The sequence below is a fragment of the Meleagris gallopavo genome, chromosome 2 (assembly GCF_905368555.1).
Source record: "Meleagris gallopavo chromosome 2, MGAL_WU_HG_1.1, whole genome shotgun sequence".
NCBI lineage: Eukaryota > Metazoa > Chordata > Aves > Galliformes > Phasianidae > Meleagris > Meleagris gallopavo.
In genome coordinates this window covers 54,734,365-54,761,121 of record NC_139405.1, presented here as the reverse complement: position 1 = coordinate 54,761,121, position 26,757 = coordinate 54,734,365, and the positions used below count along the sequence as shown (strand labels likewise).

The window sequence follows — 26,757 nt, the reverse complement described above, 5'->3', positions numbered from 1 at the left end:
TTCTAAGCATAGCTCCAGTGAGATTAGTGGAAATAATGAGTGCTTCGTTTAAACCACTGAGTCTAAACTAACTATAGGCAATGCTAAATGTCACTGTTCTACAGTTAGTGCCTGACTTCAGATCTCTTCAGATCATTTTAAGTTCTACTGTATTTAAAAAAAAAAAAAAAAAAAAAAAGTAAGTGAGAGAGAGAGAGAGAAATTGAGGCTGAGGAAGAAATAATCTGTTCTTTGAAGTAAAGTTACAATATTTAGGAGTGCAAAATTTAATTATTTTTTTTCTTTTTGGTGTATCTGTGAAAGTCATGAATGTGGGATGTTAACATTTACTCATGGGGCTCTGACGTGTTATTCCAACTAAGCCAGAGTATCCAGACATAAGTGAGCTGCTTTTTAGAGTTCACAGGATGCTCATATTAGCTTCATTTCTTTAAGGCAGACTCCATAGATTTATTATTATTATTTTTTTTTCAACATTAGCAAAACTGGTATCTTACAAATATGGCGCTGATCACAGATTTAATATGTTTTTTAAATTTTTATAATTTTGAGATACTTTCCATGTCATTTGGCCATCTGTAGGTATCAAGGGTACGTTACTTTTTTTGAGAAATGAAACAAAGACATTGAAAAAAAGATACTGTTTCCTTTGATAGTAAAACAAACAGAAGCAGCCCAAGTTAAAGGTTTTCTTAATTTCAAATGAACATTGTCTACTTCTGCAAAAATATTGAAATGTTGAAAAATCATTTGCTGTGGCTGAATATTGAAACTGCCTGTGTCACCTCTCCCCACATAGCTCTGGATGGGCTCTGTGCTGGAGAAGTCTAAGCAGAAACAAAGATTTCTCATGGGTAGTAGTAAGCCGCACAGAACTTAGTTGTGTCCCAAGAGAATTTGCCAGAAATTTTGAAGGGGGGGGATAGAGGGGGGAAGAGCATGCTATCAAAATTATGTCATTCTTAAGCCACTTATAACCAGCTTAATTATCAGCTAAATTAATTATTGTAGCAACAAGGAGTCTGTATATTTTGTATACCAAAATTTAGACCCTGATTATATCAGGTGGTAGAAGAGGTTGTGGTTTTCCCTTCCATCAATATTTGGGTAGACTATGTTCAATCCTAATGCACAGAGTGCCTTATGATCTCACTTATCACACAGTCCTTCTGACCATTTCAAATAACCTGTCATCATATAACATTCTTCTGTCAGCAGTGTAATTGCTTACATGGTAAACATCTGCTGCATTTTCAGATGATTTTTTCATGAGATATAATAAGGGAAAACAAAGAAAACAGTCAATTTGCAAAGAAAAATGCAGACATTTACCAAATAGACATTTAGAAATAGTTTTCCCAGGTTCCACACCATCAGAAGTGTTTACTTTGGATTTTGGAATAGTTGAAACAAATCTGCCCTTTGCAGGAAGAAATTAAGAGTGGCACATACAATTGCAGTAACAGCTTCTAGTTCAGCTTTCTGTCTCTGACAAGGTCCTCTATCAGCTGCTTCAAAAAACATTAAAGAATGAACTGGCCACAGAAATTTCTTCTTGACCCATGTTAGCTAGATGTTGATATGTGCCTTGAAACCTAAGTCCCTCCATGAACTCCTGTGGGCTTTAAGAAATGCTTATTTTGGATGTACTTACTATCCATGAACATCCAAACTTTTTTGAGTCTTTCTGGACTCTTGACCTAAACGGTACTTTGTGGCACAAATCTCAGGCTGATTGCATGTTCTGGGTAATTATTTCATTCGTATTCTCTTCACCACACCACAATTTGGAATCAAAGTTTAGGGTAAGCAGCTACTGTACATGCCAGCTCTACACTGATTTCATGTTCTTTTAAAGTAAAAGAATCACCAAGGTCAGCAGTATGAAGAAAATTACCTAAGAAAGAAGATATCTCATTCAATGGTCAATACAACTAGGAATTATTATTATTATTACTATTATTTTAATGCAAGTGATCCTTGTAGAGCATTCTAACATTAAAATGAAGACAACAAAAGAAAAATCTGACCAAGTACAGAAAATGATGCATTTGTGTTATGAATGTGATATAGAAGCAAAATATGGCATCTCTTTGCCATGTGTTTTGAACTAGTAGAACAAGCATCTAATATTTAATGTTTGTTTTAGGTAATTTACTGGGAAAAAAATATCCCTGCTTAGCTTTGGTGCACAAATCTCCTCTATTCTGAAAGCTCTGAAACCTTCCTGAACAACTCCAGTGTTTTACATCCAAACTGAATCTCTTGAAGTCTTAGGAACTGAAGTATTGTACTAAACTGTAAATGAAGTAACAACTGGTAGATACAGTACACACAGTGTAGGACATAAAAACAGTATAATCAACATAAAAACAAGAATAAGACTTTTTTGTGCTTTTGTACTGAAGATTTTCACAAATATTAGTTATGGATATTTTTGCTTAGCAAACATGGAATATTTGGCACATGAGAGCTTTGTTTACTACAGTGGTCTTCCATATCCACATATTAAATAACTGTCTCTTTTGGAGGTTGACTCTGCCTCAACATCTACAGAAAGCAACTGATATAGTTACTGCTGGGGAGGAGGGAGGCCATACAAGGCGTTTCTTCAGTGCTGCACCAGCAGGTAGATTTTTCTTGTGATAAAATGCAGCTGAAACCTACCAGAGACTTTATGTGATCAAATAACTGCACAAAATACTTCTTTCTGGAGCTCTCTCCTAGCACTGCCTATCTTCTCTGATGTCTGACTGCCTGATAGAGCTCCTGCACCTGCTCATCCATTGCTCCCACCTTCCCTCACTCTTCTTTCCCTTGTTTTTTGCCATACTCACCCCCTTCCATACCAACTCATTGAAAACACTTAATGAAGCTGGAGATGGCTGAATTAATTTGAATCTTGCAAGGAATTTAATGTAATCTCTTATTTTGTCCTATTCCTTTTTTTTCTGATTTTTTTTTTTTAATTATTATTTGCACTGTGTTTTATAAAAGCTTCAGTGTAAGGATCATGGCATTTTTATGTTTTTAAATTATCTAAGATTAACTTGATATGGTTCTCATTTTCATTGGACTTAAAAAACACGATATTGTTCAGACATTACATTTTACCACCATTTTCCCTGGATTCTGAAACATGGGATAGGACACACCGACTGTTTAAATACATATAATAACAACATGTATCTGCCAGAGGCTGGACCTGGAGAATACACTGACTCCACATTAATCTCCTTACATTTTTGGTTACCTACTCATCTTGAATGCAATCCCATTAAAAATTGTATATCAAAATGCTGTCAATATATTAAGTAACTTGCATGTTAGTATTTCCAATTCTTACTTTGTTACCTGGGTGATGCAACCTTGCATTTATCTGAAGCCATGCAGACCTCCTTCTCGCGTAGCTGCAATATGCAGTCCTTGTCTGTATTTTTCACCAAGAAGAGAGAACAAATGGGAGCAGCAGGCACAGTCGGGCAACTAAAGGTTCTGCCACACATTCTCCCGTGAGACTGGCTAATGGTCTTATATCTGGAAAAATGTGGAGGGAGAGGAAGGGGGAGGAATGTAAAAGAAGGAGGGAAGGCAGGGGCAGAATGCTGGGAAGGGTAAGTTGGGTCTATGTGGGAAGGAGGAAAGAGGGTGATGATGCTGCTACAATATTAGAAGGAAAGAGTGTCTGGGTAAGAAAAAATGATGAAATGTACCAAGGATGTGATTCTTACAGGATATGTTGAGGGTGATCAACAAACATCTGAAGTGTTATGCATGATCCTTAAAGTAGTGGAAACTGTAAAAGCACCCCCAAAAAAGATGCTACTGTTGCATGAGTTTATGTCCTTGTTCAGTTTTGTTACTTCCTGCTGGAATGCAGACAAATAAATCATAGGAGACTTGATAAAGGCTCTTTCAAAGAACAAAGCTTGAAAAAAATGTGATGAACATCTGAAGCAGTCTCAGATAATTCAGCTTTAAAGCAATTAAGAATGAAGCTAATAGTGGACATCACCCTCCAAGCAAAATAGTGTATACATCCAACAAGTAGAAGGAAGTGAATGCCAAGCTAAATGCAAAAAAGAGAGTGAAAGTCTGACTCAAATCACTGGACATTTTTTTCTATAATTTCAATATGACCTACATTTCATATAATGTGTTTTTTTCATGGTGAAGTTTTCAATTAAAGCTTTCACCTGCATGATTCAACATTTGATTTCTTGGTGGAAGAAGGAGGAGAAGGAAGAATGACCTATTCAATTTTTTTCTTCTGATCAAGTGTTGTTGTCACAAGTAATAGTATAGGTATTTATGGATATAAATAATTCAAAAGTAAGTTGGAGATGAAGGTTACCTTCAGAGTTCCTTAATAGTATGTCATGAAAAGCAAGGAAGATTTGGTATAACCAATGAACAAAATTTATATGCTTGATATAAACAAATATGGTATCTAAAGAATTTATTTATATATATATGAAAGGCAAAACCTCTCAGTTAATATATAGTAGGATAATATTTGTTTACTGAGTATGTGCTGAACATCTTTCCACTCTTTTCTTAGAACAGTCTGTTGTCTCTCTTTGGTTAGCCAGATTGGGGTATATGGTTCATATAATTTAAGAGTTACTAAACAAACAAACAAACCTTTCTTCGTTGTACTTTTCATATATTGCTGGAATATCATGCCAATAGCCAGATATTCATTACTCAAACAATATTTTTCATTTTGATTTTGCCAGCTCCATCTTAACATTCCTCCTTTCATGTTTTTAGTGAAGGGAACAGCAGTCAAATTGATGAATTTATTTAGCAGAGGTACAAACATGGTAGAGTTTGGTCATCATGCTGAAGTTCTGTCTTTTCAGTTGAACACCAGAAATAACCTGGCTGACAGGAACTTTAAAATTTTGCCAACTAACCTCTCTTCAGGTGAATGACAAGTGAAGATCTACATGGCTTAGCATACGAGAACAAGTGGTTGGAGTTTTTGTTTGTTTGTTTGTTTGCTTGCTTCTACCATTTCTGTGATGCAATTTATAAATTTATACCAGAAGTTGTGTACCAGAACTAATGCAGACAGTACAAGGGCTGCTCCAAAATTCACGCCTCCTATTTTATAATGTGTACGCACAGAGGCAGATGTTGGTGGCACTGCAGTAGAGATTGAACCTTCCCACCAATATTCCATTACGTGTTGTTGCCATGCAACAGATGGCAGCAGAGAGGCAGTCTGACAGCATGGCGTCTGACGTGGGAGTGCATAAGCTAAGAAGCGTCTCTGAACTCCTACATAGAGAAACAATGGCACCCACTGGCATTGAATTTCTTCATATGGAAACCTTGGCAACCATTGACATTCACTGGCACTTACTGAACATATATGGAGACCGAAGTGTGGATGTGAGTACAGTGAGGTTGTGGGTGATGCAATTCAGCAGCAGTGACAGCAAGATTTGGTCACTTCCTCTAGTGCAGGTTTTTTATGAGTGTGGCATGCACGCTCTTGTTCTTTGCCGGTGAAAATGTAAGCTAATGGTGGTGACTGTGTAGAAAAATAGTGGTTTGCAGTTGAGAATGTGCTTTATCAAATAGTGTTACTTTGTTCTTAATATCTGTGTTAGTTTCCATGAAATTGAATAGGAGGCATTACTTTTGAAGTTACCCAAGTATTTATGAATTGAGCAAAGGGAAGGAACAAGCAGGTTGAAATAATAACAGTAGATTATCTCTTAAACTAGGTTTATTGTCAGAAAAAAAAAAAAAAAAAAAAAAAAAAAAAAAAAAAAAAGAAAAGAACCTGGATCCACAATGTCTTACTGATTCATCTTTCTTGTTTTATTCCTCATTCTTAGTTGTCTGGGAGTCCCCATCTCTAGCTGTATATGGACTTTTATAGGAAAGCTTTGATGTTGCTGCTGTTTAAGTTAGCTGTTTTGTATATTGTCTATATACAATTCGAGACCATTTTGATATTTCATTCTTTAGTTCATCTCATCTGGCAAATTCATAAACCACAACCTACAAATCTGAGGAGCCATTCCCTGTAGTTTCTAGACCTCATTCAGACATGCACACAAGGTGAGATTCATTTAGGAACAAGGCAAAGGCTCATCCATTGACATAAAAGCCACAGGGCTTCCATTTATCTAGCTCCTAATTTTCTTGTTAGCCAATAGGGAATGAGCCAAGAGGCAGAAATAGTAGAAAAATTATTTACTCAGAGCAACAGAAATTAGATTAGCTGTTAGTAGATATTGAGCTCGGACAACAGCAGTTTAATGAAAATGCTATGGAAACCTAAATATATTGATATAGATGTTGGGGCAAGTAAGAAAGGAGTTTTAAAAGGATATGCAGGTGGTTAGGCTCTGGACAGGGCTATCTGTCAGAAAGGTCTTATGTGGAACAGGGAAGATTGTTGCAGTCATTCAGACAATGAATTGTTCTGCTAATTGGGTTTAACGGTAGATTTGAGTTCATACACTTTTTTTTTTTTTTTTTTTTTTTGAAAAGGTGGTACAGGAAAAGACTGCTAGATCCACAAGGTGTTTTCTTCTTCCCACAGCCTGTTTTATACATCCCATTAGTAAGCTCTTTCTGAGCAATATTTCTTCCATAGAAGGACTTGTCACATAACCCTTGGGCAAGTTCTTCCCTAAGTGTGTCATGTATCCTGCGATTGACCTTCTGAATTCAGGACAGTTTCAGAATGAGTTTGAGCCCTCACAGGCAGTCACCAGCCCTCACCCTCCAGAAACATGAGGAAATTCCTGGGGATGTGCTGTCTATCCACCTCCCTGGTTATCAGGTTGCTCAAGGGCGCAGAGGTTCAGAGGGGCATTTAATGTGGACCAGCATTCTTGGGACACTAGGGAACAAGAAGAGAATATTAATATCAGGAAACCCAATACTGATTTGCAGATTATCAGCTGCTGTGTACCTATGCATGTACTCACGTGATAGTATCTGTGATGCTAATCCTGAAAGCTACAGATATCTGACCTAATTTCCTAAGACCAGCCTTCATTACCACTGTCTGACTAAATCTCTGGAGAATGCTATAACCTTCAGGAAAACTAAACCACAAGGAAAGGGGAATGGAAAAGGGAGAGTTGCTTCTGATGAAAGATGAAGTAGATGATGAAGAGATCTTCTCCACCGAGCAGGCAGGATACAGCTGAGACAGGTCCTGTTCAATCTAAGGGAACAAATGCAAATACACTGTATAGGCTATTATATTGGAATAGGAGAATCAGCATCTATGTGCTGGCTTGCTACACAAGAGGCTGAGAATAACTTTACAAGGAAGAGGCTGGCAGGGTTTTCTGGTGAATAAAATATTATAATTTGGTAATTGTGTTTTAAAAGGATACACTGACATTAAGAAAATGAATATTGAAATGAAGAGTAAGATTTATTAACAATATCATGGTCACTATAATTGTATGAGAGGAAAGTGAGAGTCAAATTAGATAGCTAATACTTGTTACTACCGATGCATTCTGCTTTGACCAATTTACTTTGAAATTACTGACACCTGTTCCCCCAGGTTTTTAAATGAGCAGAACTCAAGAGCTAAAATTTACAATCATTATTACTGGAATCAGAACTTTTGTTTTGATTTGTTAATTTGTTAACTATTATCATTGCAGTAACCATGATGGTACGGGGATATGTGATAGGCTAAGTTCACAAGGAAAGATCCTCAATTTGATTGAGTATCTGGGAAAAAGAGGCAAGCTTTGTGGTTCACGTACTTTTCCCAGTTTGTTCTCCAATTGTCAAGCTGGGCAAGGGTGGCTCAAGCACTCAGCTCACATCGATGCCTGAAATTGCTAAGCAGAATTCGAGAGCCTGGTTGCTAGTAGTGCTGGCTCCCTCCACCTGCTGTTCGCTCTGTCTCCTGCAATGACAAGATAAGCCACCTCTGAAGTGTATATGCACGTGAACTGGGGGCAAATTTGAACAGAGGTCGGTGCTTGTCTTTCACTGCTGAACACTTTCAAATCCGTGAAAGAAGATCACTAGGAAAGATGCTGGTATTTATTTTGCGGTATGACTACTGCAGCAGCTGCTAGATGGTATGCGGCATCATTTGAAAGGATCTCAGTGAAATTTCCTATTCACTGTAGGCAGTGATTGCTTGGATAAACCTTGCATAAAGTTGGTGTATGCAGTATGATCATGTGCAAAAATACTTGCCTTCTCAAAATTATTGTTAGTTTGAATACAGCTATAAAATATGTTTAAAATAGTTTCTGAAAGATTTCAGGACTAGTATATTGGCCAGGCGGTGAGGCTTGAAATTAAACCAAAGTGAATAATATATTCTGAATAACTTGAACATTACCTTTTTTTCTTCTTACAGGATTACCAAAGCATATCCCACTTTCCTCAGTTGTTTTGAGAAGCATTCAAACTTTCTGTGGTAAGTTTCAACTCTAAAATCTGTGTGTGTATTTGGTAAGCATTTCAGTATGTTTTTCATGGTAAATATGAGATGTCATGGATTCATTCTCATTTTCAGGTAAGTTAGATGTAAAAATGATATACTGCAAAAATTGTCAACACTAGCATGTTGAATATCAATCTTTTGTTACCAACTGATATTTATACTACTTCGCCCTGACTTTGATATCCATGGATCATATGAACATGAACAAATTTTGTCTTGTGTGTGAATGGTTGCAGAGAGAAAATCTGTGAACTGCAGAGGTCTTTTTCTTAGCATTCAGTTTTTTATGCTGAATTGCTTGACGTGATCTTTGTCCATCGGTTTTGCAAAAAAAAAAACAAAAAACCCTAACACATACAATATGTGTTCTGCGTGGTAACGTATACTTGATACCTGAAATTAAGATTTTGTACTCATTCTGTCCTGCCTTTTTTCTTCCAGCAATCTACTGTGGTGGTGAAAGAATGTGCCCTAACTTTAAGTTAGGAGATTTTCTCAGTCAGTGTCTTTTGCAAGCTTTCAAATGATGGTCAATTATCCCACAAGATATTTCATCCAAGTCCTTTGGAGTATCTATTCTCAGGTCTCATGCAAGCCTGTAAGATTGTGTGTATGGTTTATTTCTTATGCATTTCCCTTGAGTGTGATCAACTGAAGGAGATGGGTATCTGCTAAGGGTTTTTACTGCAGAGCTGAGTAACCCGCACAAAGATGGTACATACGAAGCACAGATTTCAAGATTCTCATGTGGCTGAATGGGTCAGCATTTGCTTTTGGCTGTTTTTTACCCGCTTACTATAATACACTTAGCAATTAGAGCCCAATTCAAAAGGGAGCAGAAGTACACAAACTGTACATTGTACAAATTGAGGGGAAATAAGGTAAAATGTCACCTCTACTTTTAGTTTTTGTCCATGTTTAATACTCATCCAGTGTTCCTTTGGCAAGATGCTTTTCAGAACTGAAGACCTGAAAAGATGTGTTTGTTACCTAAGTGTATTTTATAAGTTCAGTTTATGAATCTGCTTCAGGAACATATTCATTTAAGAGCTGCAGTAGGCTCCCTTCTTTGCCTAGTAAGGACATAATATTACTTTCTGAGCTCTCAGGCTAGGCACAGGCAACATGTATGAGGGCAGGAGCCTTGGGAGTGAAGGTCACACTGTTGTCAGCTCAGAAATGCTAACGAAGGCTACAGTCTCTTCATCTTCCCAAAGAAGTAAATCTGAGAGGACTTGGGGAAGGCTAGCTGACTTTAAAGGTAACTTTTAATGCTGTTCAGTTCCAAAGCTGACTTTAGGCAGGAGCCACTGCTGCGGATTTTAAAGTTTCTCTGTCAGTATTACAGTATCTGAGCATCTGGATATGTTCTAACAAGTAAACTATGGAAAAGAAATGTTGTAAAATAGCATAAGTGGGTGGGAGAAAAAAAGGGTTGGGGATGTGAGGTCAGAAAAGTGTCCTTCACAAGAGACGTACAAATATAACCACTGAACAAACTGTGCTGGGTTTTATTCCTACTCCCTGAAAACATTTGGGGTTTCCGAACCCGTTATGTTTGCCCAAAATTCCTGTAAAGACAATCAAATATAACCCAAATATGTGGAAGGGAGAGACAGTAGTAGATGTCGATAATTCATCAGACAGAATGTGTAAATCCCTTCTATTGCATGAGAGGACCCTTTAGGCAATCGTAAAAGCTTGCTGACTAACTTCTGCTTATTCATTCTGGCAGATGTGTCTCTTCAGTTCCTACACAACCCAGAAGTGGAGGTAGCTCTCCTCCTGAGTAAAAAAAACTAATCCTAAATAGGCTTTTCAGGGAAATTACAAGAAAAGCCTGGATTAGGCAGACAGCTTTCACTGGTATGTGTTGTAACTCTATCTACTGTGAATTCATGAGGTTAGATTTAGGCTTTGAAGGCAGGGTCTGCGTGCTTTTTTCAGAGAACACAATTTCATTTGGTCATGGGCTGATACAAGAAGTGGAGCTTTGCCTTTGCAGCTCTGCTCAAAGCATGACAGCAACTCCAGAAGCCCAAAGCATTTGACCCTGAATTCAATAGATGCTCTCAGCAGGAGGGCTTGCTGTGCTGGGCTATTGCAATCTATCTGTGGGCCTTGTCATTAATTGCCACCCATACTAAAATGGAAAATATATTCTCACTCTCTGTTCTTAGAAACCCAAATACAAGAGGTATTGAATTTACGAAAGAGTTTTACCAATACACATTCCCTGGTTGATTTCATCAGGTTGGTCTACAGCTAGGTAGAACGTGCTGTTCTTCCTCAAGGGCACTGTTTTAAATGAGGCAACAACATTAAAAGCTTGTGGGTAACAAGAGCCAGACCTAATTAGCAACAACTGCATCAACTCCCATTAAAAACAATAAGTCTTAAGACTCATTATTTTTAATACAAAGCTTTAATTTTATTAACTTCATGTTAGAACCCTCTCTGAGTGTGCTCCTGGCCCTTAGACAGGACTCTACCCAACCCCTGCCCTTGGAGCCCTATTTTGTTTCACCCCAGGCCTTCACTTCTACTGCAATTGTGCAGTAGGGCCAGTCTCCAGCACAGCTGCAGCCATGCTTCTGCCCACCCACAGACCTGACCTGATCCTTGACCTGTGGGCTGACCTCAGATCCATCTTGTTGCTGTGGCCCTACCCAGGTATCCCAGGGCTGTGTTGCACTCATATTGCTCTCAGCAGATCTGACCCTGACATGTGGACTTACGCTCCAGATTAACCTTGGACCTGCCCAACCACCATGGCCGGGCTCATTGAGCAGTAAACCAGATGAAGTTACCCCAGGTCTGTGGGGCTGGTATGGTCCCATAGCTGCTGGCCATCCTATTGTCCTCAGCTCTCACTATTTCCCCCCTTCCCCAGGTGGGGCTGACCCTCACTGCACCTTGGTGTTGCACTGAAGAACAGTTTTGAATAACCTTAATTACATTTATTTATTTATTTATTTATTTATTTACTTATACTGAATGAGCAATAAATAAACAAATTTGCAAGCAACAGACTAAAAGGATTTAGAATTAATAGGATCTGCTTAAACTAGATTAGTTTCAGTAGAAGGAAGACCCCTCATGAAATGCAAATTTTCTTTGATGGTCATATATTGTGTGAGGATAATAGTGGTGCTTTATAGTGTTAGGACATCCAAACTAATGTGAATACCCAAATCAGTGTAGCTGTGATGAGGTGCCTTTATAGATTAATTTGCTGTGCTTAGCACTAGTATGAAAAAAGCTTAAACAACTTGCTGAAACATCATAGTTGGTAAGTTGTGACATAAATAAGGCACGAATTCACTATTTCAAGACACTTCATTTTTTACAGTTATTTTCTCACTTGCACAGACTCATTTATTTTGCGCTCTCTCACTTAGCAGTGGATACAATGGAGGTGCTTCGTATAAATTATAAAGGGCACAACTTCTGTTTATTCCCACAGGACAACTCATGTTCTATTACATTATGTTGATGGCAATACATTTCTATAGTCATATTCACCAGGATGCCCAATGAAATCTAACGTGCAACTGCTATACTTTTTGTACTGTGTGGCCTATATTAAAAGAGAAATATAATGGAGTTTATTGCATGGGCTGTAGGTGATGTGTTCAAATGATTTAGAGGCTTTTTGTATATGCTTGCTCTACCTTTTGTCACTACCTACACCTGCTATCTCATGATTTTCCTATTCCTATTTTTATCTCATCTCTGCATAGGGTTTTGTCTTCTCTCTGAAGCCTGTAGGGTAGTAGGAAAGAGATTAGCGCCGAACTCCGCATTGTTCTTCATTAGCTGGTAAGAGCCATTACATTCTCAGCACAAACTTTGAGAGAATTGTTAGATATTTTTTTTCTTCTGAAGACTAGAATGCTTTACTGAGAGTTTTATGGCTAGGAGATTTGACTGAATTACAATTTACAGTAAGATAATTTTGCCGATGGAAGCAGTATATAATTATCTGGCTCCTGGAGGATATTCTTGACAAGTTTTATGTGTATGCTTTGAAGTTTGGATATGCTAGAGCTCATCACTGAATAGGAATAACACTGTACAGGAATAACACTTTTATTTTTTTCAAACACACTGAAAGAGCTTTTTTAAAAAAAATTGGAAGAAAAGTCAAAGCTGACAAAGAAAACAAAACTAAACCTGAATCATTTTATACAATAAAGTTATAAGAAACTTAAAATTGAAAATGGTGTTCTTTTAAATGAGATCAGGAAAGTTGGGGCGGGGACTTTTTTTAAGGGCACATAGCGACAGGACAAGGGGAAGTGGTTTTAAACTGGAAGAGGGTAGATTTAGACTAGATACTAGGAAGAAATTCTTTTCTGTGAGGGTGGTGAGACACTGGAACAGGTTGACCAGAAAGGTTGTGAATGCCACCTCCCTGGAAAGAGCATTCAAGGCCAGGTTGAATGGGACACTGAGCAACCTGGGAGGTGTACCTGCCTGTAGCAGGGGGTTGGACCTAGATGATCTTAAAAGCCCCTTCCATCCCAGGCCATTCTATGGTTCTATGACACTCTTGTCTCACTGTCTCAGTCCTCAACTTCTTTTATTTGATAAATATAGCATTAAAAGAAATCCATCTTGGCATTGGAGCTGCATTAATAAATTTCTTCTAAACTTTTAATTCAGACTTCCCAGTGGTTTAAAAATGCACGATGACTTCATCAAAAATCTATTTAGTTTCCTTTTGGATAGAAAACTGATAAAATGCATTCACAGTAGAGAAGGAAAGTGGTAAGATACAGACTGAAATGCTGTCAGATTCATAACATATTGCAAATTACACAGGCATTAAGTGGGAAAATACCAAACTTTTATATAACGTGTTCTGAGAAGAATAAAACTCATGAAGAGATAGATTAGAAGTATAATTGAGTTGACATAATACACTGAATACATTTACTAAATGGTATCATTTTCAGTAGAATGAAGAAAATATAACATGGCAGGTGCCAAGCATACTGAAAAGGTAAAAATTTTCATGAAAAGATATACAGCTCCTGCACTATCTAAGATAATAAGTCAATAAACAAATCAATTGAATGAAACTAACAATCACGTGAAAAAGACTGAGCCTGAAGGCCTCACAATAGATGAACTGTAGAGTTATAGACTTTGCTTTGCAATCCCTATAGGTAGCAACACATCAATGGAGGAATGGGTACAATGCAGAAGCAGAAATATACGTACCAACACATGAATAGAGAAATACATTAAATTCCTTTGCCATAGAATGTAAAGAGATAGGAAGTCATAGTAGCAAAATTATAGCATAACAAATATTCATTATTACATTTCAGTTTAACTGCTAAATATTTGTCCTTAATTACTTATAGATTTTTCTTTCGTTTTGTAATGTATAAAATTAATGTATTTGAAAATAAGTGAAATGGGATGTTATTGTGCAACACGTTTGGATGGAATTTACAGTGTTTTTGCTACTTTTGGTGACTCTTCTTGAAACTTTTCTTCGTTATCAGGAGGAAGCTATTATTTCTTTAGTGTGTAGCCATGCTGGGAATAATCTCACTTTATATTAAATTTTTAAACATTAGTCACCTGCTCTAAACAATGCTTCTGCCACAATCAGTAAGTCTTCCAAAGGCCATTTCTGTTCAATTTAATGATAACTATAGTAGCAGAAATGCTAAGTCACGTCTTGAAACAGTGATTGGGTACCTGGTAGGAAGGCAGGGCCAACCCAGGGGAGCTCAGGTGTATGCAATGGATCTGAGGGACTGGAAGGGTGGAGCCAGGATCCATGACTTCCCGACCTCATTTAAGGGCTGGCAGGGGAGGCAAGGATTTCTTGTTGGAGATCCCTCCCGTTCTGAGGGCTTCTGAAGGTAAGTGGCTTCTTTCTTTTATTTCTGCACCCATGTCTGTCATAGCTGAGTAAGTCCTCACATGCTGCAGCCTAGTTCCTTGCTACTCTGCTGTCATTGCTGCAATTTCCATTGCATTATGGTGTTACAACTATAAATAGAAACTTTTAAAGGTAGGTAAGAATGTTGTTAATAATTGAAATTAAGATGACTCAATGTACACATCTCTTCAATTGAGAAATTAATGTAAAGATGCTTATGCATTGTAAATTCATGAACTAGCTCACTATGCAGTAATTTCTTTACACGAAAACTACAAATAGTACTAATGACTTCCTTGTGAGGTTAATTTAGTATATTCCTTCCAATGAATGTTCTCAATCACTTATACTTGATGTCACAAGATGTAAGCAAGACAAAAGAGTGCAGTTAATTTACATTAAAACTTACTGATTCTTTTATTCAATGGTTTCATAATCTGGGTAGTTATCCCTTACCTAAAAATTATTTAACTGCAGTTTTGTTGCTCCTTTCCTCACAGTCTTCGGTCCTCTGCCGCGCTTTGTTATTCTGCTGTGGCAATAAAAAAAACATGGATTTTTGCTGCAGTTCTAGATGAGAATTCTTGCCAGCTAGAGTGGTGATAGTTGTTAAGAGGAGTTCTGTCCTAAACAATCCTGCCTCAGAAGAGTCTGAAGGGAGATTTGGATTGAGAGTTCACAGAACTTAAAAGTAATTCAATGTTCAATTTTTATTTTTTTTTAATATCTTGTTACACTGTTGATCTTGCAGCAATTTATTTTTGTTCTCTTTACCCTCAGGATTCTCCTTCTACCTGCAGCCTAATGATATTTTTACTCTGTGTATGCTGTATTTGTCATTACAGCATTCTAACAGGAATATCTGACAGGAAAATTTCTGGTCAGGACTGCTCTTTATTTCCTGAAGGTGGTCAAACAATGTACATCTGTTATTTAAGCAATGTATTTCCCATTCACTTTAGAGCTATTTTTACAATATTTGCTTTATCCTACAGTTCTGTGCTTCCCTTTCTGCACCTTTAAAGTAGGAGAGATCATAAATTCACTGTCAGTACTGTACAGCATATTATGTAGTGTTTTGGCATGTAATCAGTATTTAAAGTAATCTAGTGGAAAGATTTTGAAACTTTAATCATTTCCTTTTATATCTTGGTGTGCAGTTTAACAAGGTTCAATTATGAAAGATTTCTGGAACTTAAAGCAATCTTTTTTTTTTTTTTTTTTTCCTAAGGACAGTACACCACAATGTAGACTCCAGGAAGAAAATTAAAAACTGCTGAAGTGACTCAGAGTTAACATAGTCTTTGAATCCTTATGGGAAGGGCAAATATCAAAACCAGAACGGTCATCTAGCTGTGATCCATGGCCGTTCTCTTGTTTACTGCAGAAGAGAGAATGAGTAGGTTGGCTGAACAAGTGAGAAGTGCTTTTGCTACAGCTATACAGTTAAATTTTAGGTTGCAGGATATCATGATCCAGGATTTCTAGCACACTGTCTTACAGTCTTACAGTGTTGCTAAAACATTAACACCTCCAACCATGATCAGATTTCAGAGAGAAACCTTAGCTTAGCACTTCATTATGTTCTTGTTGTTGTGATAAAATTTTGAGTTCTCTCCTCACAATAACTTCATACCACCAAAAAAATTACTCAGTGTTAGGTATTTACAGATAATATTATACATGAACAGATATCCAAGAACTTGTCTCCTCATTTTTATCAGCTGTATTTGTAATGTAGTCCTTGCTCTTTAATGTTTAAACATATGAGAATATTCCTCTTTGCTAGGATTCATGCTTGAAGTTGTTAATAAGTACATAAATGTTCATAACTTAGTAAGAACTACCCACATGACTTTTCTTTTGCCTAATAATTAAAGCTATTTGTTAACTCCATATGACAGAGAGACTAAACAAAACAGAACACGAAAAATTATTTCTCTACTTCTGTGAGGAGCTTGATATTACAGTGTTTGCCAGGTTGAAAACCCTGGGTCTGCAGCAAGTCTGGATCAGACTAGATAGGGTGTCATAGAGGAACAAAAACAAATACATTTGCTTCTTTGAGGAACTGTAGCTCCTTAGCTGAAATTTGTGTAATTTCTGATGGTGTGTGTACAAGGAAACATTTTGTGAATATACAAAATATGCTAAGAAATTACTTATGATTGCTCATAACCGATTTCTTTTCTAACTGCAAAATGGGTGTATAGTACTCAGAAACCCATTTCTCAGAGTAGCATGCTTATTGATAGCTTTCTTATCCATTACTGCTTGCTTTCCATCCTTGTTAGTCATGTACTTGCAAGAAATCATCCACTGTGAAAGAAGAAACCTAGTCTTCTCTGTTATCATCTTGTAAACCACTAAATTATATGCTTTAAAAGACTCAACTATCCCAAAGTCATACCCCTGAGAAGATCTTGTTGTATAGGAGAATATTCTTGAAATGCTGCAGGAAACAAGAGTAAGATCACTCATCTTAGTTGGAATAAATAACTCTTGTGAACAGAAGTGATTGACAACTAAATATTTTACAGTTTATCGGCAATACTCTAAAATGTGCTCTTAATAGCAAGAAATAAGTGAAATGCACATTTATGTACACCTAAGCACCTTTCTAGGGAGATAATGTTCCATCATGCTACCACTTAAATTGTGCTCCAGGCCCAAGGGTGTTCAAAGGAAAATGCAACAGATTTCAGAAAAAATTCTTAGTGCTTCCTGGAATTTTATTAAATGTTCTCATGAATTCCTCATGCTCTACAAAAAAAAAAAAAAAAAAAAAAAAAGAACTGAGAAAAATGTATGTGAGGATTTTTCTAAGAATTTGGAATTCATGAGAGGGACAAGAAATACTTTCTAGAGGTTTTAAATAGTAATGTTGCAGAAGCTTAGTTTGTCATGCATAAGGAATGAATAATGAGACAGCCCCTGTTGTTGGCTCAGGAAGAAGAGGTACCATTATTGCAAACAGAATAGTTATGTTTATGCTTTCTAAATATAATATCTAGAGAGAATAAACATCCTAATTATCGATTAAACATTATTCACATTCATTTGAGGAGGTTCTAATGTGTATAGTGGTTTGAACTGCAAAAAAAAACAAAACAAAACAAAAAAAACACAACTCATACCGTTTCCATGGGATGTCTATGCCTAATATAATAAACACTAGCAAGAAATCTGTGTAGTATGCCATGACATTAAACAGACATAGTAAGATATGAAAAGCTATCAAGATAAAATTTGCTATCGATTGGGAAGCCCAAGGGTACTGTCACTTCCTGAAGAAGAATCTGTATGAAACTTTCATGCGAAAAAGGTTTGTAATGATAGTGGCATTATAAGAGAGAGCCACAGAGTAATACAAATTCATCTTCAGGCAGAGGTGGTTCCCTGTTGTGGTGAAATACAGTCAGAGGTATTTGTTATTATATTCACAGCTAATGTTCTCCTTGGTTGATCAGGATTCTAGCTGGCTGCCAAAATCCACTGTTTTTCTTTAACTACCATTTGCTCTTTCCAGTGATTATCACATATGGATCAACAAAATGAGACCCTGCCAGCCTTTTTTTCTGAGAGATTTAAAACTCTGAAAATTTGAGCTGTATGTAATTATGATGATTGTGATTAATAATTCCTAGTAAACTTCTCTAGAGGCAAATTAAGAAAAATAGCCAAGTAGATTAGTGTATTCAGCTTGTCTGACTGTAAACTCGGTTATGACGCTAAATTATAGCAGATGATGTCTTTTGTCCAGATCATCTAGAAGCTGTGTTCTATTTGAACTAAACTCTGCAACAAGCTTAAAAGAATTCCAAGAGCAAGATGTGAATTCTTCAGCCAGTGGAGTTTGTGGCATATATTTAACATCTAGTGTTACAAATAAGTCTTTCTGTAATATCTTGTAAACATTAAAAAAGAAAAGAAAGATTAAAAATAATGACATCTACCTTATTTCTCTTCTCCAAACTTCCTGGAATAATCAGTGTTCTTAATAAGATACATTAATAACTGGTCAAAGTTACTTCATAGTAGAAATTGAGATAATAAAATGAGCTATGTGAGTTTACTATCTTTTGGAGGAGGATCCATGTTTTCTAGCCTAACTACTCAATCAGGACATGATTTAGAATCCAATTTTTTCTTCCAGAGCGTATGGTAGTAGTAACTAAGACTGCAAGCATATAGATCTCACAGTCAGACGAGCAATAACTCGTTATAGAATGTCACAGGACATCTTGCAGCAACTACTTTATTACTTGAAACTATGGGTATTTGGCTGTCAAAGGTTTTAGATTATACTCTTATCTTAAAGAAGAGTGAGAAGGAAAGAAAAATTGTGGCGAATTCTACATTTTTACACAGGATCAAGAGAAATTAGGCCAAAAGTCACCCACTTATTCACCCTTACAAAGAATATTCTCTGTCAGCCCAACTAATTTGAAAATGTGTGAACACATGAAAAACACAATAATAATATGGATATAATTTAATAATATAATTTGAGCAGAAGAAACAGCAAGTTTTAAAACTTGAATCATGTTTCCAGTACTATCTTTGAGCCAGGTTGCTCAAATTCTCTACTTCAGCCTGTAGACTTTCTGATTAATACAGGATTTTTAAGGAACCATCAGGAGAGAACTATTCTATCATGGTAGTAGCAGTAGAAAGTACTAATTTTACTAATCAGAAGAAAGTCCTCTACAACATGAATGTTCAGCATCTGCAAATAAAATAGGAGAATAAATATCAGCATTGCATAAATATCAGATTAATCAACCAGAAAATGACGGCACTTCATCTTTTTGTTATGGCTGTAATGAAAGAGAAATCATAATCCTGAGGTGCATCCAAAGAGGTGTTTTCTAGGAAACATCAGATAGCTTGTGAATGCCTTTCTCTAGAAAATTGTATGCAGTTCTGTCTGCTCATATTCTGAATACAGTTGTTCTAAAGAAAAATGGAGATAAGGAGACCTATAGTGGCAAGAAATGGAGATAGTGCTCTACAGAATGAGGAAAAAGAGCTTGTTTTGTTTAGCTTAGCTAAGTGGAGCCTTCTGTTCTCTACATATGTGCTGAAGAGGTGCACTTATAGCAGAAGAAGTGAATAACTGTTAAACTTGTCATAACCGAACTTAGGTTGGAAGTTAGAATATAGTTCCTAACCACCGAAGGTAGGAGATCTAAAAGAAGATTCCAGTAGGAGGAGTGTAGGTAGGCATCCTTAACGCTTTTTGATTCCTTCATGAAAAGGACTATATGACATGTAACAGTAAGAGATTGATAGGCTTTTATGTTGTCAGATACGTAAATTCTCCGATATAAATCTGCCAAAGTTTCAGTTATAAAAATGATTTTTTTTTTTTTCGAAACAAGAATATTTGTGCTTGGGTAATGGAGGAAATTTTGAGAATGTGCATGATTTTAAGGGAAAATATGCAGCTTATAGCTGTTGTATGTTTTCAGTGATGAAGGCAGCAAAGTGGCTCAAGGCCAAGGTGGTTATTCTAAGACCTGCAGAATATCTTGATGTGTAATTGGTTTAATCCATAAGGACTGTCCTATCTAAGACTGTCTGGAACAGGATTTAAGGTAGCAGTGAATAAGTTCAATGCTCTTATTTGTTTGTATCATTTGAGAGTGATTGTGTCTGAAAATAAATTTTACACGACTATTAGCTAACAAGCTAGCATTCAGTCCAGTAAGTCTGAGGTAATCTTGGTAACCTCAAGAGATTATCAAGAGATAAGAGATAATTAGATATATGGAGAGATCATACTTGCTCCTCTTATTAGATATTTGTTTTTCATAACTCATGTTTACGAACTACTGTAGTGTTGATGCCAGCTTGCTCTAAAATCACTTTTTAGTGCTGCGAAGGAAAGCTGTTCCCCATATTTGGCTCTCAAGCTGCATCAATCTACTTTGAGCATAAACCAGGCCTCTGTGGGATATGCTATTTCCATTTTGACATTAGATTGTATGCATGCATTATGAGGGATTGAACTTTAAATCAATCCAGAAACTATATCCAGGACAGAATGTAACACCTGATACTAAAATACTGCATTTTGGCAGAATACAGGTCAAGCTGAATTCTCATAGATATGCGTGCTAGATTCCAGGCACAGCTGAAGAGTTGAATAATTTTGCAAGGATGATATAGAATCTATGATTTTTCAGAACCAGTTTTATATCCTGCCACAACTCTGGTTCAGCAGAAGCATTTGATTAAGAAATTAGGAGAAGAAATGAGTGATACAAAAAAAAAAAAAATGTAACAACTGAAGACAAGTATTTTACGCATTATTTTTAATAGAACTCCAGCTTTTAATAGATTGTTTCCTGTCTTGCTTTGTCCTTATATTGCCAAAACTTAATCTTGTTGTTTAGGCCATTAGCCTCTTTACCTAGAGTGAGGGGGGGAAAAGTGAAACAGAAGAAAATGGCACTTGTAAGAAAGGACATTGTTATTGGATTTGATGCTTACTGTAGAGTGGCTTTGTTGGAATAACTGTACAGAAGAAACCCTTAAAGATTAGGATCAAAGTCTGGGATACACTCCATCCTCTTACATACTAGATTTTACAATACTGAAGGATAGTAGGGGCTTGTGTTTATATCTAATATATAGCTGAATCCCTGAAGATGCCAACTCTGTGCTTCTATTCTGCATAAGACATCACTTCAGTCATGATTTCTTTTTCTTCAAGCTTCCAGGCATCTGTACTTGAAACATGTATTTATTACACTCAGGATATGAAAGATATGTACAAAAATCAAATGTCAAGGTTTCTTCTGTTTGTTTTTAATTCCAAAGGAAGGCTCTCATTCTCTCTTTTGTGGGGATTTTGAGGAAGATGACAAATAAATTACAAAGCTTGAGAAAATTGCTTCCAGACAACACTAGAAAAGAATAAAAAGCCACTGAAACCAGTTGACTCAGCCCTGCTTCCTTCCAATGAAAAAGAAAAAAATTCATCTGGTCCCAGAAGAAGGACTAAACTTTAGAATGAACTGAGATTTTGATGAGTAAAATACAGGGCAAACTAGAAGTCTTTATATGCGTGTATGCATGTGGAAAAATTGAGAACCTCTAGTATCTCCACAAAAAGATGTCTATTTTTTTTTTTCTTTTTTCCAGTCAGCTCTCACATTTTTCTATATTTATTAATAGTTATTTTAAAAAAACATGATGGCACACTGCTCTGCATGTAGACAGCTTTGTTAATATCTCCTGCAAATGTACGGTGTATGGTGTGAGCAGACAGTTGTGTTGCAAAACATACAAAGCGCATCAATAAATTGTTAGATCGTATAATTCATCGGCCAAAGCCAGTAATAGGAAGGGGCTATGCATTTCCCTGTTGCAGGTTTTTCTTTCTGTAGTCTAAAATACCAGGTGCCTTCAGTTAACAGTCTGCAAATATGGTGGGCCAACTGCTTCCAGCAGCTGTGAGTCAGAGCTCTCCAGAGATGCTCAGAACTGCACACTGTATTTGTAACACTCAGATCTGGTTGGTAGATGGTTGTGAGAGTCTCATACACTCTGCAACATGCACAAAATATGCTAAAAGGTGATTGCAGTGAGGAATTACAGTATGTTTAACATCTCAGCGGTAACCACTTCAGAGAAACCGTCATTTAGTCACAAAATACCGTCATTTAGTCACAAAAACATTGCTAAGTTTTAATGATAACAATGCTGAATACAGGATGACAGAAACGTGTACTTATTGGATGGTGAATGCACAACAAAGGGGGAGCACTTACCCAATGGCAGTGATATCACCAGGAGTCCAGCTGTGCAGTGCTGGTGTCTGGTGTCCTACTGAGTGAAATACTGGACTAATTGTAGATCTAAAATAAGTTCTAATCTATTGTAATTAATATTGTAATAAAATTGTAAGCACTTGTCTTTCATATTCGAGTTCATGAAAGCATTGATTTAGGTTGGGGGGGGATCTAACTGTGATATTCAAGCATAACATTCAGACTATTTTGTATTTAGAATACATAAAGTCACAAACAACAACAACAAAAATTTTCTCTCCTTGCTAAGTTACAAAGACAAGTGAAGAGTGGAAGCCTTTCCTTTTGTGTTCTCTCAAACCAGGATAAGGATAAGCAGTGGGGCTGACTCCTTCATAACCAAGCCCTGAGGCACAGCAGGAGCCTGGCAACTCTGCCTTCATCAGGGCCAGCTCAAGCAGGCTGGCCAGCATGCTGCTTGGCTGCGGACTGTGAGAATGCTGTTACCAGCTCAGTCTCCTTTCTGGATGTTGTGGAGAGGACATCCACCTTTATACATGCATGCGTGTGCTGGCTCATATGCATGAACCAACAGAGTGTGCACACATGTTCTTGTCAGTGTCTGCCAAGCTACGTAGCTGCTTCTCTTACCTCTTATTTTTTTCATAATTCAGCTGAGAGAGACTGCTCTAAGCTGGAAATATCAATAACAGAAATTGCAGGAACAACATATGCCGGCTTTCTATGCACAGTTTGTGCTGCTGGGGAGCCACTCCTACCTCACATACCTGTTACATTATGCTTTGCAAGTAAAGCTAAGATTACAATGATAAGAAATATTTTTCTCTAAGATGTCAAAATTTTAAATTTTGAAGTTTAAATATTTTATCTTGAAAGATGGAGCTTGTAGGAATGATGAATTTTCTTCATACCTTTAAAAATACACTCGGAAAATTTTCATAGGTAAAAAATTTGATATTTCAAAGGCAGCAAAAAAGGCTAACTTTCTTTGGGGAGAATTAATAAATATAAACTCTGACTGCATCGGTTATAAAAGCTTTAATGAAAAATGTATGCGTGTGCATGTAAAATGAGAGGTCTATGTGAATTAGGAACAAACCAGATTTTTAGGATTTTTCACAATGTTTCACTCCACTATAGAATGAAAGAAATGAAATTCAGAATTTCCTTTGAAGAAAAATTGTGGAGAATATTTGATTGGAAAAGTCATTTACTGTATCTAAAATTGAATTTTTCACTTTTCAGATTTCGTGGTTTGAAATAAATGATATAAATCTTGAAAATAAGAATTTGAATAGATTTATGAAAAAAGCAAGCATTTTATTTTTCTTCTTTTTGGAATTCTTATCTTTGCATGAAACAACTTGTTTCTGAAACATTTGTCAGTGGAAAAAAAAATACTTGTAAGATTTCTAGTGAGCTCAAGATACTAAAAAATAGAAGTGAAGCTAGAAGTGAAATACTAAAGTTTAAAAGATTGCTAACCTCCAGCTCAACTCTGCTTGACAAAGTAGGCAGTGGCAACTCACCAGAGAACAGCGGCAACTTTATGAGCAAGTTTGAGCTATAAACACAAGATAAAACTGATTTGATCAATAACATGATGTGGTATAATCGCAAGAACAGATCAGTGCTCTGAAATATCTCCTACCTCCTTAATGGGGTTGCAGGAAAGGAGTATTTTTCAGGTCTGTCAATGTTACACACAAGATTTTTTTTTGAGCTGAATAAGTTTGTTTTTTACTGCATAACCTCACACTGAAATAATATGATACAATGCATTTGCTAGATAAAACATGTGTGGACTAGTTTGTTCTCCAGATAGTTTTCTTAAAGACTTTCAATGTACCTTTGGTTAAACATTTTCAGATAGTCAGGCATAGGAAATATTTAATTATAGCTAGATTCTTGTAAATAGTCCAAAGTAAAACTGTTCTAGTTATTCCATAGTCATGAAACCATGAAAATGAAAGATTTGTTTCTTTCTCTGGATGATTTCTGAGCTTCAAATGTGTAAAATCAAAGCAAATGACATTTAAGATATAGTGAAGAGCAATTGCAGTGGGATAAATAAAAGTGGTTTTGCTCTTTCATGTCTCTCATCTTGAACTTGAATGACTTTCAGCTTTGTATTTCACCAGTGATCCTAGTGAATTGTGATCCTGAATGACTGAATAAGCCTGCTTCAAGACCTTTTTTTTAGTTTTGAATAATCTGGATTTTGAAAGCACTGAATGCTTGGTGTAAAAATGAAATCAAATTTCTATGTGGGTTATTGTGAAAGAAAACTCTTGCCAATGCCGCCTACTTTTCTCATTAAGTTACTTAATTTGAGGCTTTTTAATCAGTGCTCTGGGCTGCCCCCAACCTGAATGGGGTCAAGTTATCAAAAAATGAGTGGATACAGTTGTGTGGTGATGCCTACTGAGCAAGAAGCAATTAATGCTGAAGATAGAAATTAACAGCGTTTTAAATTTTGTAGAAAGAAGAATGTAGTCAACAATATTTGGATTAAGAAATATCTACCAAGACTCTTTTTTAAACTGTCATTTTTTAGAACAGACTTCAGTACTTTAAAGTCTAAGTTTTGCTGAAAGTTGATCATAAATAGATATACTTTATCTGTCAAATCAAAGGTGCTCCGTAAGCCTCATCAAATGAGTCATCATACGGAGTAATCATACAGTTCTACGTTATTATTGTCTATATAATGTGAACATATATTCACTTTATAATGAATTTTCATGTAGTATAAGCTTGACTCAGACTTTGTTTTTGGCTTTGATATGTGGTCTTTGTCCCCTGTGGATTCATTTCCCTTACATCATCTCAGCTACTCTGTGAAATCAAAATACTTTACCAGTGAAGCAAAACATTTTTCCAAAAGCCGCACCTTTTTGTATATTATTTTATTCATAACTTTTGGGAGAGGGATGCTTTTTTAGTTATTCAATTTTATAATTCCTTTCCCCAGCTCTATAAAGCAAATTGAAGGTTTTGCTGAGCTCTTACCACATAATTTTTCTGTCCTTGTTTCTTGTGTTATCTTGGGATTTCCATTCCAGTTGATTAATATTTTACTTTCACACTTCTATTGTGACCTTGTCAGTTTCTGCAGGTGGTTCCATAGTCTACTTCTTTCAATAAGCATCTTTTTGCCTTTGACATTCATTTTGTCCAACCTTGGATAAAATGTAGCAGAAAAGCTACATTTATTGGAAGTAACTTTTCTTTCTCTTCATTACTCATCCATATGCATTCACACTATGCGTGATTCCATCCACATCATACATTCACTAATTACCTAAAGGTGCAACTCCTGTTATTAGCTTCTTCTGAAAGACAGGATAGGAGAAGTGAAGTCATCACAGTCATTATGGTGTAGATTCAGAAACTATATTTATATGCAATAATAATGCCAGAAAAGAGAAAAAGGAGTAAGATTCTGTTCTTAGTAAAGTGGAAAAAAAAAAACTTTTAATGGTCTTAGAATTTGAGTATCTGGAGTTTATCTAACTGAACTTGAGACTTTTACCTTTTGCTTTTCTTAATTAAACTTTTATTTTCACTTGAAGCTTGTCTGGTGAATAGACAATCTAGAAAATCAGACTTCTCTGTAGAGTAACTACTGACAAAAATGATACATGCAACATTCAGTCCCTTCCAGAAGATGAGGTATGTGTTTTGCCAGGATTTTAGAACTGGTTTGAAAGTGTTATGAAAAAACACATAGGACTCCTTTATGACAGAATTTAGTAGAATATCTATCTGTGAACAAATTAGTCATTTTACAAGGATTTGTTCCTTTACTCTTATTAGAAGGAAACAATTTGCTAGGCTGAGGCTGCAAGTGATCTGACTGCTATTAGCACTGAATTAAAAGTCAAGTTCAAGAGCAGGGATGAAATCTCTTTGACAGGTTTCTGAAGTAGCCTATGAGAAAAGTGTTGTACATGTTCATTCTTGTCTGTTGCACAGTATCTTTGAGTTCACTTGGTAATGATAACCTAATGACTAAATTTGTCTACTCGATTGACATATACAAATTGATTGAAATTCAGCAAGTCATACTGAAATTTTAGTGGTTTTTGCCTATGGTTTCACTGAAATGAAGAAAAAAAAAAAAAAAAGGAGTATTTGTTGAAAATAAAAAAAGAGCTAGTAAAAGTTAATCTTTTTTCTTTTCATTTTTTCTTTCCTTACCTGAGGAAGCAAATACAAATCTGGCATCTTTTAAAATTTAGGCTGATAGTCCATTGGAATGGAATGCTTGTAGGCTTAATTGCTTGATCACACACAGATACTAAATATTAGACAACCAAATATTTTAGTGGAAAATATTCTATTTTCAAGAATTCTTTTGCATCAATCTTGAAATCATTAATGTTTGTATATTGTTATTAGTGTTCAAGAGCAGATACTTGGCAGTATCTGTAGGGGTGTAGTTACAAACTACCATCTCCTCTAATATTATAATATGTTCAGTCTGTCTGGCTTCTCCCTTTGTAAATCTGCACACCTTACTAACAATATAGTTTTCCCACTGGGAAATGGAATGTCAAGATTTCTCACCTTTCTTTCTATTGGTTGTCCTTTTATTTTGCACCATTGTTTTC

The 26,757-nt window shown here is 36.2% G+C and overlaps 1 long non-coding RNA gene across 1 annotated transcript in view; it reads left to right on the top strand.

Moving 5' to 3' along the window:
* The window catches only part of LOC146544985 (uncharacterized), a 70,335-nt gene that overhangs the window by 11,537 nt on the left and 32,041 nt on the right, over positions 1-26,757 (top strand). Inside the window, exons 2-3 of the long non-coding RNA XR_014881390.1 lie at positions 8,369-8,428; positions 12,199-12,277. This is a non-coding gene — a long non-coding RNA (uncharacterized LOC146544985). The remainder of the gene's footprint in view (positions 1-8,368; positions 8,429-12,198; positions 12,278-26,757) is intronic.